This window comes from Sipha flava, unplaced genomic scaffold (assembly GCF_003268045.1).
Source record: "Sipha flava isolate LNK unplaced genomic scaffold, YSA_version1 49_pilon_pilon, whole genome shotgun sequence".
Classification (NCBI taxonomy): domain Eukaryota; kingdom Metazoa; phylum Arthropoda; class Insecta; order Hemiptera; family Aphididae; genus Sipha; species Sipha flava.
The window spans coordinates 855,443-867,680 of NW_020273360.1; the positions used below are offsets into that span (position 1 = coordinate 855,443).

General features: G+C 26.5%; 1 protein-coding gene across 1 annotated transcript in view; it reads right to left on the reverse strand.

Annotated features, from left to right (window-relative positions):
* The window catches only part of LOC112690319 (excitatory amino acid transporter 2), a 61,855-nt gene extending 52,598 nt beyond the window's left edge, over positions 1-9,257 (reverse strand). The window contains exon 1 of the mRNA XM_025564297.1: positions 9,168-9,257. The gene's annotated coding sequence lies outside the window, so the exon portion shown is untranslated. The remainder of the gene's footprint in view (positions 1-9,167) is intronic.
* Between the last annotated feature and the right edge of the window lie 2,981 nt (positions 9,258-12,238).

Below are 12,238 nucleotides of genomic sequence, written 5' to 3' on the forward strand. Positions count from 1 at the left end.
TATGGCAAATTACAAAAATGGCCAATTAACCCGTCTTGATTATAATTAAGTTTTTACCAGTTTTTTTAATTTTTTATTAATAATTTTTTTTATTGTTGTTTATTTTAATTATTATATTACATTCCTATAATTTGAACCTATACATTTTTACTTTTCATTTTACTTATTTGTAATTGCATAACAACAATATAAATCAATATTTTCAACTTACCGATCATAGGGGCCATTCGTGGGGGGGGGGATTGGGTGTGCTTAGCATATTAATTTACTTTTAAATACTCATTACTTATTATGTATAGAAAAACATAATAGTTTTTGAGTTTTTTTGTATAAATACGAGTATATAAATTTTTATACAATACGAAAATATTTCGCAATACGAAAAAAAAAATATCTTTGCTTTAGGGTAAAAGTTTCAAGTTTATAGCCACATTACTTTTTAAATTATGACTAAATAACTAAAATTTGAAATGTGAAAGTCTTATTTACAGCGTATTTTTACCATTTCAGGACAGATTTTTCCTCAAGTCTAGAAAAACTATTAAGATTTAAAAAAAAATACCTATCCAAAGTACCACCGTATGCCAATTTAAAATCTAAAAAAGGTCCTAAAAAAACTTTTGGACCAGTTTTTCTATCCGAAAAAGTGTTTGACAAATAAAATACAAACATCATTATAAAACCATAATACCCATCGCTTTAGTCAGAAAGTGATCATGTGATAAGACATTTGTGTTTACAGACAGGTAATTCGTTATACGCACAATAAAAATATAAAATCAAAGTGAACAATTTAAATTTAGAAGTATTCATATATTTAGCAAATATTTTAGTAACTGTTGAATTGTACGATTTTCGGATGTCTATAACCATTAAGAAACATGCAAAAGATAGAAGGGCTTCAGCACCCCCAATATTTTCATTAAAATTGCGTTCCTGCTACCGATAGTAGCATAATTTGCTAACGATAGTCCTAAGTCGATACGAAATGGAAAGGAAAATAATGTTTTTGCGTTGAGACGCGATTCGTGTAGTCATTCAACTTTGTCGAAACGCGATTCTTGTAGTCATTCAGCTTTGTCGGGATGCAGTGGTGTAGCCAAGGGGGGGGCTAAGGGGGCTATAGCCCCCCTAAGGGCCGTGTTTATATGTATAATGTATCTTGACTATTTAATAGAATCAATGGATGCTCGTTTTAATCAAAGGCTTATTGATATTATGCCACTTGAAGGACTTATTCCGGCCAATTTAAATATGTATGACGATAAAAATATTATAAAAACTGCTAAAATATATGTCCAAGATCTCCATGATGATACCTCATCTACAATCAGAGCTAACCTGTTCATATGGAGGCAACAATGGAGTCAAAATACTATTCCAAAACCGAATTCTGCTCTTGATTCACTCTCTCATCACACCAATCTTCGACCTAACATTAAAATACTTTTACAATTATTCGCCACGTTACCAGTTACCTCTTTCACTCCGGAAAGAACGTTTTCAGCACTTAATCGCTTAAAAAATTTTTTAAGAAGCACCATGTCGGAAAACAGACTGAATGGGTTAGCTATGGCTAATATAAATAAAAAAGAGCAATTCGATGAAAGTGAAATAATAACTGAATTTGCCAGAAATTCGCCTAAGAGGATGCAGCTGTCAGAGTGGAGCAAGTGACTGAACACTGAAACCAAAATTATTATTATTATTATTATAAATTATATATTGATAAATATTTTTAAAACTATACTAAAATGCTTGAATTACGTTTAGAAACTTGGTGGTAGATGGTGGAGGGGGTTAAGGCTGAATTCTCATATCCTCTCTTACCTTATTTATCCAAAAAAGTAGTTAGCCCCCCCCATTTAAAAATCCTGGCTACGCCACTGTCGGGACGCAATTCGTATAGTCGTTAAATATGGTTAACTGTATGTTATTTAAATTTAATCAATTAATTTATAATAATAAACATATTTTTATATAAATATTTAGTTATTTGATTAAGGATATAGTGTTTATAAAAAAAAGAAAAGATTATATGTATTTAATATTTTATTGTATAGTATACATTTGTATACATTTTTTGACAGAAGCGTATTTAGACTTATTTCTAGGGGAGGGGGTGACTCGAATTTTTTTTTAATTCAAGCTCAAAATGTACAAGTCAAATTTTGGTAATATTTAAATCGGGTGAATCCTTAATATCTGTGGTTTTTTTTTTTAATCAAATGTCGGATTCACTTAGATTCGAATTTTGTGTAGTTCTTTTTTAACAAATGCGATAACAATTATGAAAGCTAGTTGAACACTTATGCGAGTAGTGAGAGAAATCCCGCAGTCGTCGCCACCGTGTTATAGGTGGCAGCACACGATGAACATAAAATAAAATCGAATCGCAAAAAACATGCTTACAGAAAACTAACAAAAAGGCCTCTAAAAGTGATTTATCAGTTAAAACACTTATTACTTTATTTGTAAAGAACAATATTTCAGAGTGAATCTTATAGGGGTTTTTCATTATTCAAAATTAATAGTTTTCTATGATAAATAGAAAAAAGCATTTATTTACTTTTTTTAAATCATTGTAACTTTTATTCTAATGTATATTTTTCAAAACGCATATGATTCACTCAAAAATGTTATTCTCTACCAATTGTATAATAGGTATTTTCATCCTAAAATTACTTTAAAAGGAATTTTTGTTGGGTTTCCATAAAAATGTTTTTACTAGATATAATAACCGGTGTAATGTCCTCTTAAGACGTTATAATATAAAAATTATATATTACAAAAATAAATATTTATATGCAATTCAAAGTAATTACTTCATCAATATGTTGTTGGGTGGTATGGGAGGTGTAGCCCCCCATGGGTCTGTAACCTAAAATTCTTGTCATCCACCCCCTAGAAAAAATCCTAAATACGCCACTGTAACCATGTTCCAAATCTGTTTTACTGATAGTTATAAATATTTTTCCATAACAATTTCTTTTACGTTTTAATTGTTAATCGTTTTCTGTTACGTTATTCGATATTAATTTTAATCGTTTTTCGTTTCTGTTTTGTTGTTCGTTTTTAATCGTTTATCGTTTACCGATATGTTATCTGTTATCGATTTCAATCGTTTTTTGAATAGTTTAACGCTGTAAAAACGTTTTGGTGCCCTGTTAAAAACAAATTTTTAAAATTTTAGACAGGTGCTATTTGAATACTCAGAAAAATTTGAATACCTATAAGTAATTTTAAGCGTTTTTGTTACCTAAGTTAGTGCTGAGCGTCTTTTTTCTATACTTAAGTATGTATTACCTCCATAAAAAAAGCAACAAGAAAATCTAGATATCTTTTAACTGTAAGTGTTCTATCGTAAAAATAAGGACCTACAAGTACTCCACCAATTAATTCACACCACACATTTATATACCACAAACTGTCTGAAAGTTAGTTTCTCGGGACCAGTGTGGATTTGTATCGTCCCAAAACCTATTGTTTTGTTTGTTCATTATACTATTATTTGTGAATTTATATTCATCAGTCCACAAAATACTATTATAAAATAAATTGTTGATTTTTTTTTTTTAGCTAAACCATGACAAAAATTGTAATCTACGTTCATAATCTTCGATTCGTAAATGTTGGATAAACTCAGGTTTATACGGATAATTTTATTGATGAATGTGGATAAGCACGTATGTAGGCCATTACCTGCAATTCAGTGTCTTCATCAAAATTATTTGGTCTAGACTGCCGTTGTCTATTTTGATTGCTAGGAAATTGACCGTTTTCATTTAATCCACGTAAAAGCCTATGGACATAATTATGATGTGGATGAAACTTATCTGGATACCGATCTGCGTACAACCCGACCTGTTTGTCGAAAGCTACGATTACATTTACCAAAAATTAGAATAAGTTCGATTTTTTCACTGCTATTCATTTTAATAAATTTATTTTATGTAAAACAGTGTATTAAAGCAATAACAATTTTTTCAGAAAAATATGTGATATTTAACCAGAATAAAACACTATATTACATGAATAGTAATTGTCACAAGACTAATTTGAAATTATTCAAATAATTATTACTAGTTAATGAAAATAATTTATCAACATTTTATTTATTAATGTAAAATAAACAGGATTAACTACCTTAATTATTGGCAAATGTTGTCAAAGTTATTTTTACCATCTTATCTGTGTGCAAATAGGTATTTAACAATATTGGATAGTAATAAGTGACAATAAATTTAATTTAATTTAAATGTCATCAAAAAAAAAAATAATAAATTATAAATATTAAAGTTCATCGTTAAATTTCATATGAAAATTTTATAATTAGAAAAAACTTTTTATACATAAATTGTTTAGAAAAAAATACTCTATCCAAATATGTAAAAAAAAATTTGGTTACCATTTAAAAAAAAGTAAGTTGTATCGCACATGCGTGAATCGAAAGTGTTAAAAATTTGAAATTTGTCTAAAAATGTGTATCTAAGTATTATTTGTTATTTAGAGAAAACCTCATTTCAATACAAGGTCATCGAATCGAAATAATTAGTGGTACCTCTTAGCGTGAACACACTATATAGTACGTCGTATACTAATACATAATAGATTTTACTTTACAACAGTAGGTTTCTTTATTAAATGTCAAATATTGTTTTAAATTATAGATATTTTTAAGTGTCATGGATAAAAAGTCATTCAGCAATGGATATGATAATTTAAAATTATTCTAATAAAGTAACGAAAAAATTATGCATTGAGATTGTACAGACACGTAACGATTGGATAACATTTATTACACGAAATTATAATATTTATTGGTTTTTAGACTATTTACTACTGTCCAAATAATTATAATATCATAAGACTTAATTTGGAAAACATATCACTACGAAATCATCAGGCACGTAACCAGACATATTTCTATAAGGGGGCCAGCTTTTTTTGGTCCCTTTCTGTAGTTGTGTTTATCAAATTTGCGTTCAATATTCGTATTTGGAATTCCTAGTTTTCAATCTATTAATATACGTGTTATTGTCTTATCTCAAATTGTCAAGTGAGAAATATTTATAAAATGGTTTCTCAGAATTTTTGTTATACGATCGTTAATTATATGGAATAGGCGCATGTAAACTCTGCCATAAGTACCTTTTTTTTTACTGTAAACTCCGCCAGAAAAATAAAACAGGTAAAATTGGGTTCATGTAAACTCCGCCACTAAAAAAAAATCAGGTAAAATTGAATACATATAAACTCCGCCAGTGATGAAAATCGAGTAGTAGTATAAAATTATTATGATATATTATTAAAAGTAATACGTAATATGTAATAATAAATTAATATTATTATTATAATATTATATAATATCATACCTTCATTTTATTTCACCAGACGCATATTTTATATTTTGGTTATATTTGAAGATGTTAAATAAAACCAATAAATTGCCTCGTTGAGCAGTAATTAATTTTATATTATTACTTTGTTGCGACATACTTCGTTCAATATGAAATATACACGGAGACACGCAGACTACGAATGATTATGTTCGTCAAAGTATACTTTACGTATACCTTACCTACTGCCGATATCATCATTGGAAATACTAATTTCAGATAATATGAAAATAAAATTATTAATAAATGAATCGAACCATGACAATAATTTTATTAATTTCGAGATACATCATCGCAATAGATGTCAACGTATTTAATGTGAGAAGGCACATGAAAATGTGAGCACTGAGCAGGTAAACAAAAAAAAAAAAAACTGGAGGAGTTTATATATACCGATTACAGGTAAGAAAAAAAAACTGGCGAAGTTTTTCTATATTCTAGCGGAGTTTACAATCGCCCATAAAAAATATACATTCAGGATTTAGTCGGTTTGGGACAACTAAACACCATAATATTTAAAAATCAAAATCATGGGGGCCAGTTCGAGGCGACTGATTTTTCTTAGGGGGCCAGGCCCCCTGAGGCCCCCTCCTTGACGGCGTGCCTGAGATTGTATCTGATTGCCCATTGACATTCTAAAGATTAATTTTGTTCCTTAAACCATTTCAATAAAATATAACGTTATTGGGTTAATAGTTAAATGTAAAAAAAAGAAGGAAAAATCTAGTCATATTACACAAATCATGATTTATGACAATGTGTATTCATAGGTATATAAAATGATTATGAATACATGTTAGAAGTTGGCCACTGAATAATTTAGTAACTACGTTGAAAACTTTCTTAGTAATAAACGATTCAAAAATGTGTCTAATGTGTCTAATCAAAACACTCACAATTTGATAACGTCATTAAATTATACGAATCAAGTTATCAGTTATGAATGAATCATTATAGTTGACGCTATTGGACGATAATTTTGTGACCTATTAGATGATTAAATTTAATATTTTTTCATTTTAAAAATTAACAATCTATTGTGTATGATTATTGATACATAAACCACTGCAAAACATATTTTATTACTATCACACTCGCGGGCACCCATTAACTTTTAGATGTATAGTACACACCACAGTGTCAATCGGTAAATCATTTAAGAGTTTATGAAAATATCTAATTTCTAAACGGCAAATGTAAAATATTTATATTTTATTCATTATGTATTCCGAAAAATAATTCTTAAGCAGAACCGATTATTTAACCCAATATAGATAATAATATAAATCTTCGTCGAATTCACATACTGATATAGTAACTTTGTCAACAAAAAATTGTATACCGGTATACGAATTGAAACATTTTATGGGTATAGTTAAATGATTACATAAGAAAATTAAAATGTTTACTTTTGTAATAATTAAGCTTTAGCTACTTTTACGATATTATATATATATAATCGATAAATAAAACAATTAGTTATATTCATTGATATAAAATACTGAAGTAAATATTATTTTTTCCAAATTACTACTTAGTTTATTATTAATGTATCAAAATTAAAATTATAGGTATGTTTTCAGCAGGGACCAGAACCGGTTTTGGAACCGGTTAATCTAATATTTAGAAACCATAATCTTAACTGGAAATTGTATTTAAAAAAAATAAAAATCATAATCTTAACTATTATTTCAATTATAAAATGATTAATTTTGGTCAGTAAAAGTATCTTGTTAGTTGATTCAGAAAAACTAAAATCTATTTTTTTTATATTTTTATCCTCTTATGTTGTAAATTTTTATTTGAAATGCATATATATATTGATTGGTTTTGAGTTAAAAATTCATCATCAGGTGTATACAAAGTTAATAAATTCGAAATTCTATATAGGTATATACTCATATAAATAAGTATTTATATAATTGTTTTGACTTTGGCCTACTATGTCTCACTCCAGTTATTAATACATATGAACAAACTAATTAAAAAATAAGAAAAATGATTACAGATTTACGTTCATAATTTACAAACAATGATTACCAATGTATTTTATTATTTTTTTCGAAGTTTATTAATTATTAATAAATTACAATAAGTATATTGTTTATTAACTATTAAATATTTTATTTTTATTTTATAAATTTACCAGCTAATTACATTTAGTACGTATATAATTTGAACAAAGTTTAAAAATAAATCTTATTTTACAATATAATGTATACTATAATTATCACACAAGAAAATATAAATTAACATAATTAGTTTCCAAGTATTAAGTATAATAAATAATAATAATAATAATAATTCAAATATATGATTTGTAAATTTTTAAGATTCTGAGTTTAGTAAATTAATATGTGCTTTTTTCTTACTCAACACTGTCGTTTGGTAAAAATGCTACAATATACCTATTTACAAACAAGTGGTGTTTCCCATCATTATACAACAAATATATTTATATTTTACATAGAATATAAAAATGAATTTAAACTAAAATTTTTGTAAATAACTTTTATTTTTATGTTTTAAAATAGATTATTAACTAGTAACTATATTCAAATACAAGTGACTTAGTAAAATCTTAAAAAATTGACGAGAACATAACTGTATCAATTTTTTTTCCAAATAACCGAAAATAATCGGTATTTTTCAGATCCCTTTTTTTAGAAAACCAGACTCAGAATCGGTACCAAAAACTTCATTAGGTTCCAGTTCCTGGTTTTCAGCTATTTTAGTTTAATAAAACATTAATGGTATTTATTTGATTTGTTTGAATATACAAACATATAACTATAAAACTAAAGACTTTCTAATTTAATGTATTTATTTTTAATGCGACACTATCTTCTAATATTTAATCTGGGATACACATTTTCCATACACATTTGACCCGGGTTTCACTATTGTTAACTATTGACTATTGAGTCTGCTTAATTACATGTTTTTTTGTTTGGACTTATACCATAATCTAAAAGGGTTTTACTCTTTAAAATTCTGTTCATTAAAAAAAACCGGTTGTTTACACCTTAATACTAAATTTTAGTTATATTCAGTTATTTTTTATGTTTCAACTATCCTCGACACGCTAATCAATCTTTAGTTAACCATAGATAATAATGGTAAGAAGTATCTGTAAGTGGTAATTATCATTGTATAATCTATAAATATTGAAAAGACAAAAAATGAAACCAATACATAGAAAATATTTTTCTGCTAAATAATATCTGCAAGAAATTATAAATGTATCATAGAAATAAGCTATCAACATAAATGAAGCTCGAGAGATCTTGTAGAGAATTTAAACACAGATTTAACGTAAAATACTTTTAGTAAAATAAGAAAATTGATATTACCAATTGTAAATCAAAAATCAGTTAAAACATATATAAGATGAGTCTAACGCGTTAATAGTGATAAATATATACTATACAATAGCACATGATGAAAAAAATACTCGTAATACTTGCAATTATATTTTGAACTTGTATACAATTTTAATCTTGATAACCGTTTGATTTATAGACACGTGCGTTCAATATAACTTCGTTTTTGTCAGTTGACCGATGGAGTTTCCCAGTTGAGTGAAGTAATGATGAAATTTTTTTTTATTAACAATTGAATACTAAAATAACTACTTTGTAAAATTGTAATGAACTGATTTTACTGTCGAAGTTATAAGCTTTATTAGATAATTAGCATATTCTTTTAAAATTAATTACATAAAAGCTTGCAAATAATTATAATAGCTATAGGTAATAATTAACTTACCGATTATTTGATACGACTGTACTTGTAAAATAAATTGATCTGGTTAAGTAAAATATTTGTTTAACGACAAGTAGTTAAACAAAAGCTAGTTAAACGACAGCATGATTATGAGACTGTTGATAATAAATCAATAAAAAATTATAGTAATGACGGATGACCAATGTGGGCACTATCGATTGTTGGTTATCGATCGATTGACAGTTGTTAAGCCAATTTATTCGGTGCATATAATGTTTAAACAATTAGATTAATTTCAAAGATGCGAAGTACCAATAATCGATTAAAAATGATAGTCCAGATAAAATAATTAATAAATGACGTTGGTTTATTTATTGTTATAATTAAACTAGAAAATACTGTTTGATCAATATAATCCTCGATAAGAAATGTCAAAAGGAAAATGACGAAATTATAAATTGTTTTTTTTTTTTTAACAACGATTGAAACCTGATGTTCAATAGTCTTGATATATATTTGATTAAATTATAACAGGTTTAAAAAATTCATTCTAAATGAGAAATATTGGTTAAATTATATTTTTCTAGTAATTGATCATTCATTGGTTATATAATTATATGTTAATTATTACAAGGTACTTTTGTAGTTTTCAAATAGATACAATATTAATACCAATAGTTGATACATAACTTAAAAAACCGGATCTTATAATCAATTAAATTAATTGCATTCTTGGACATAGGTAATGAAAATCAAATAGAATAAAAATATCAATAATAACAAAATTGCATACATTATCAATTAATATAAATTAAACCAATTTACAATGATTGTATTAAACTTTTAGTAACATAGACAGTAGAATATGAATGAATAGTTTTCTATAATCTATTATCACAATTACGTGATGTACAATAATATTATGAGTTGAGCATTCAATATAATATTAGAACTAAATTCAATAATTAGGTACATTAAAATTAATATTACAAATGCTACTTCAAGTTATTAAAATGCATAAGTAATATGTAATAATTTATTGAACATTTGTAAATAATATGCAATGTTTTTTTATTAAAAAATGACTTCGTATTTTAAACTTTTGAGATTCATATAAATGTCTTAATAAATTATCAAATGAGTTAGTTTAATATGATCTTTTAAATTAAGCCTATAATTAAAATTATTATCAAAACATTTTATATTGTTTACTTTTTTTAATGATTGCAGTTATATCTTTTTTTAAGACTTAAGCAATCCGTTTAGGACCATCACAGCTTCCAACATATTCTTTCACCTTTTTCTGTCCAGTGTTGCTTCCATATCAAGTAAAGGGTTGATTTTTCAAATCTCTTTCAAATATCTCTGCTGGGGCCTGCCCCTTTGGCCTTATTCCCGATAGGTGTTTCCGGTGATTTCGAGTGAGTTCTCTGATCGCCAAACGTGTTCTGCCTATTCCAACCTCTTTTTAACTAAATAATTACATAAACTTGGCTTATTATATAGCTGTCATAGATTTTCATTCGTACTTCTTTGGAAACTATTTAAGTCATTATTTTATACTAGTCCACATATTTTCCTATATAATATATGTATTAATATAATACATTAATTATGAATTTATTTTAAGAATATCTCACAATAGTTGAATTTTCTAATTAATTATTTCATAATTATGGCAATAAATTGTCTGAAGTATAAAATTGTTATAAAAAATATATATTTTTTAAAAGAACAAAATTAACCGGTTTTAAAAAATTATAAAATATAAGATCAATATTAATCATTTTTAAAAATCGAATAAAATAGTAAATTAACTAAAACCATTAACCACAAAAAATTATTATGATTCGAAGCCCTGGTTAAAAGTCCTAACTGACTTTTATTTCCCGTCGTCCTCTGATCTAGGTAGTAATTAAAATATTTTGATAATGAATAGCGATAACAAAATTGATTTAATTGCTTATGACAATTGGTTTCTTGATAATGAAGTTGAAAAATGGAAGTAGGGGGATAATGAGAATGAGAAAAAGAGGAAGTGGAAAAAACTCGAAACTTTATCGTAAAAAAAAAAAATTTCCTTCGAAGAGAATTATAGTTGCTTGCATACAGTGTTTTAATCGGAAATCTAATGAATACATTAATCGACTTTGATTATCATTAATTAAAGGAAAGGAAAAAATGATAGAGTTACAAGATAAAATTTTCTTTTTGTTTCTATGTATATTTACTATACGTTCTTAGTTTATACCAGTGCTTCTCAACCTTTTTCAAACTGCCACCCCCCTAAGAAGCAAAATGTTTTTCAACGCCCCCCCTTCATTTCATTAAAATAAAAATAAAAATAGTGTACATGAAATGTTTATAATTGAATTATAAATAATATAGATAAAAGTATAAATATAATAAAAATAAAATGTAAAATTTATATTTAAATATAATTTAAAAGGATAATTTAAATGTTTTGAAATGTATTGATCAGTGAAATGCTTGGTGATTTAAAACCAATTTTTTTACGTTTGGTTCAAAATTTGTGAGATGAAGCCGTAAGTCTCCTCTTTTGACGATGTCTAGTCGATTTCTTTTTTTCGTTATTAGATAATAACGCACTGCCTCTGATATATGTAGTTCCTTAATATTTCATAATCCCAAATTTATTTTAGAAATCCATAAACGGAAAAAAATTACAGATAAATCTTGGTACGTTGCTTTGAACGAAAAAAAGTTCACCACCCCCTAATCGCTCAAAACGAGATCACCGTCCCCATTCACCCTAAACGAGCTCACCACCTCTCGGTATTCCTACACCATCCACCGGGGGCGATATCGCCCCCGTTGAGAAGCACTGGTTTATACGCTTATCAACGTATATATTGTGATTATATTTTAAACTATTGTAAATATTTGTAACTATGAGTAGTTAATGAAATGCAAAAAATATATTAAACTTACACCCTCCAAAATATTTGAGATTGTTTTCATTATATTATAATCACAATTCTTTTCTAATATATTTTTAAATTTTTTCTTTATTGCTTTTTCATAATTACATGTATTATTCAAAATACAAATTTTGATTTAATTTACGACATCAATTAATAATATAACTTTGG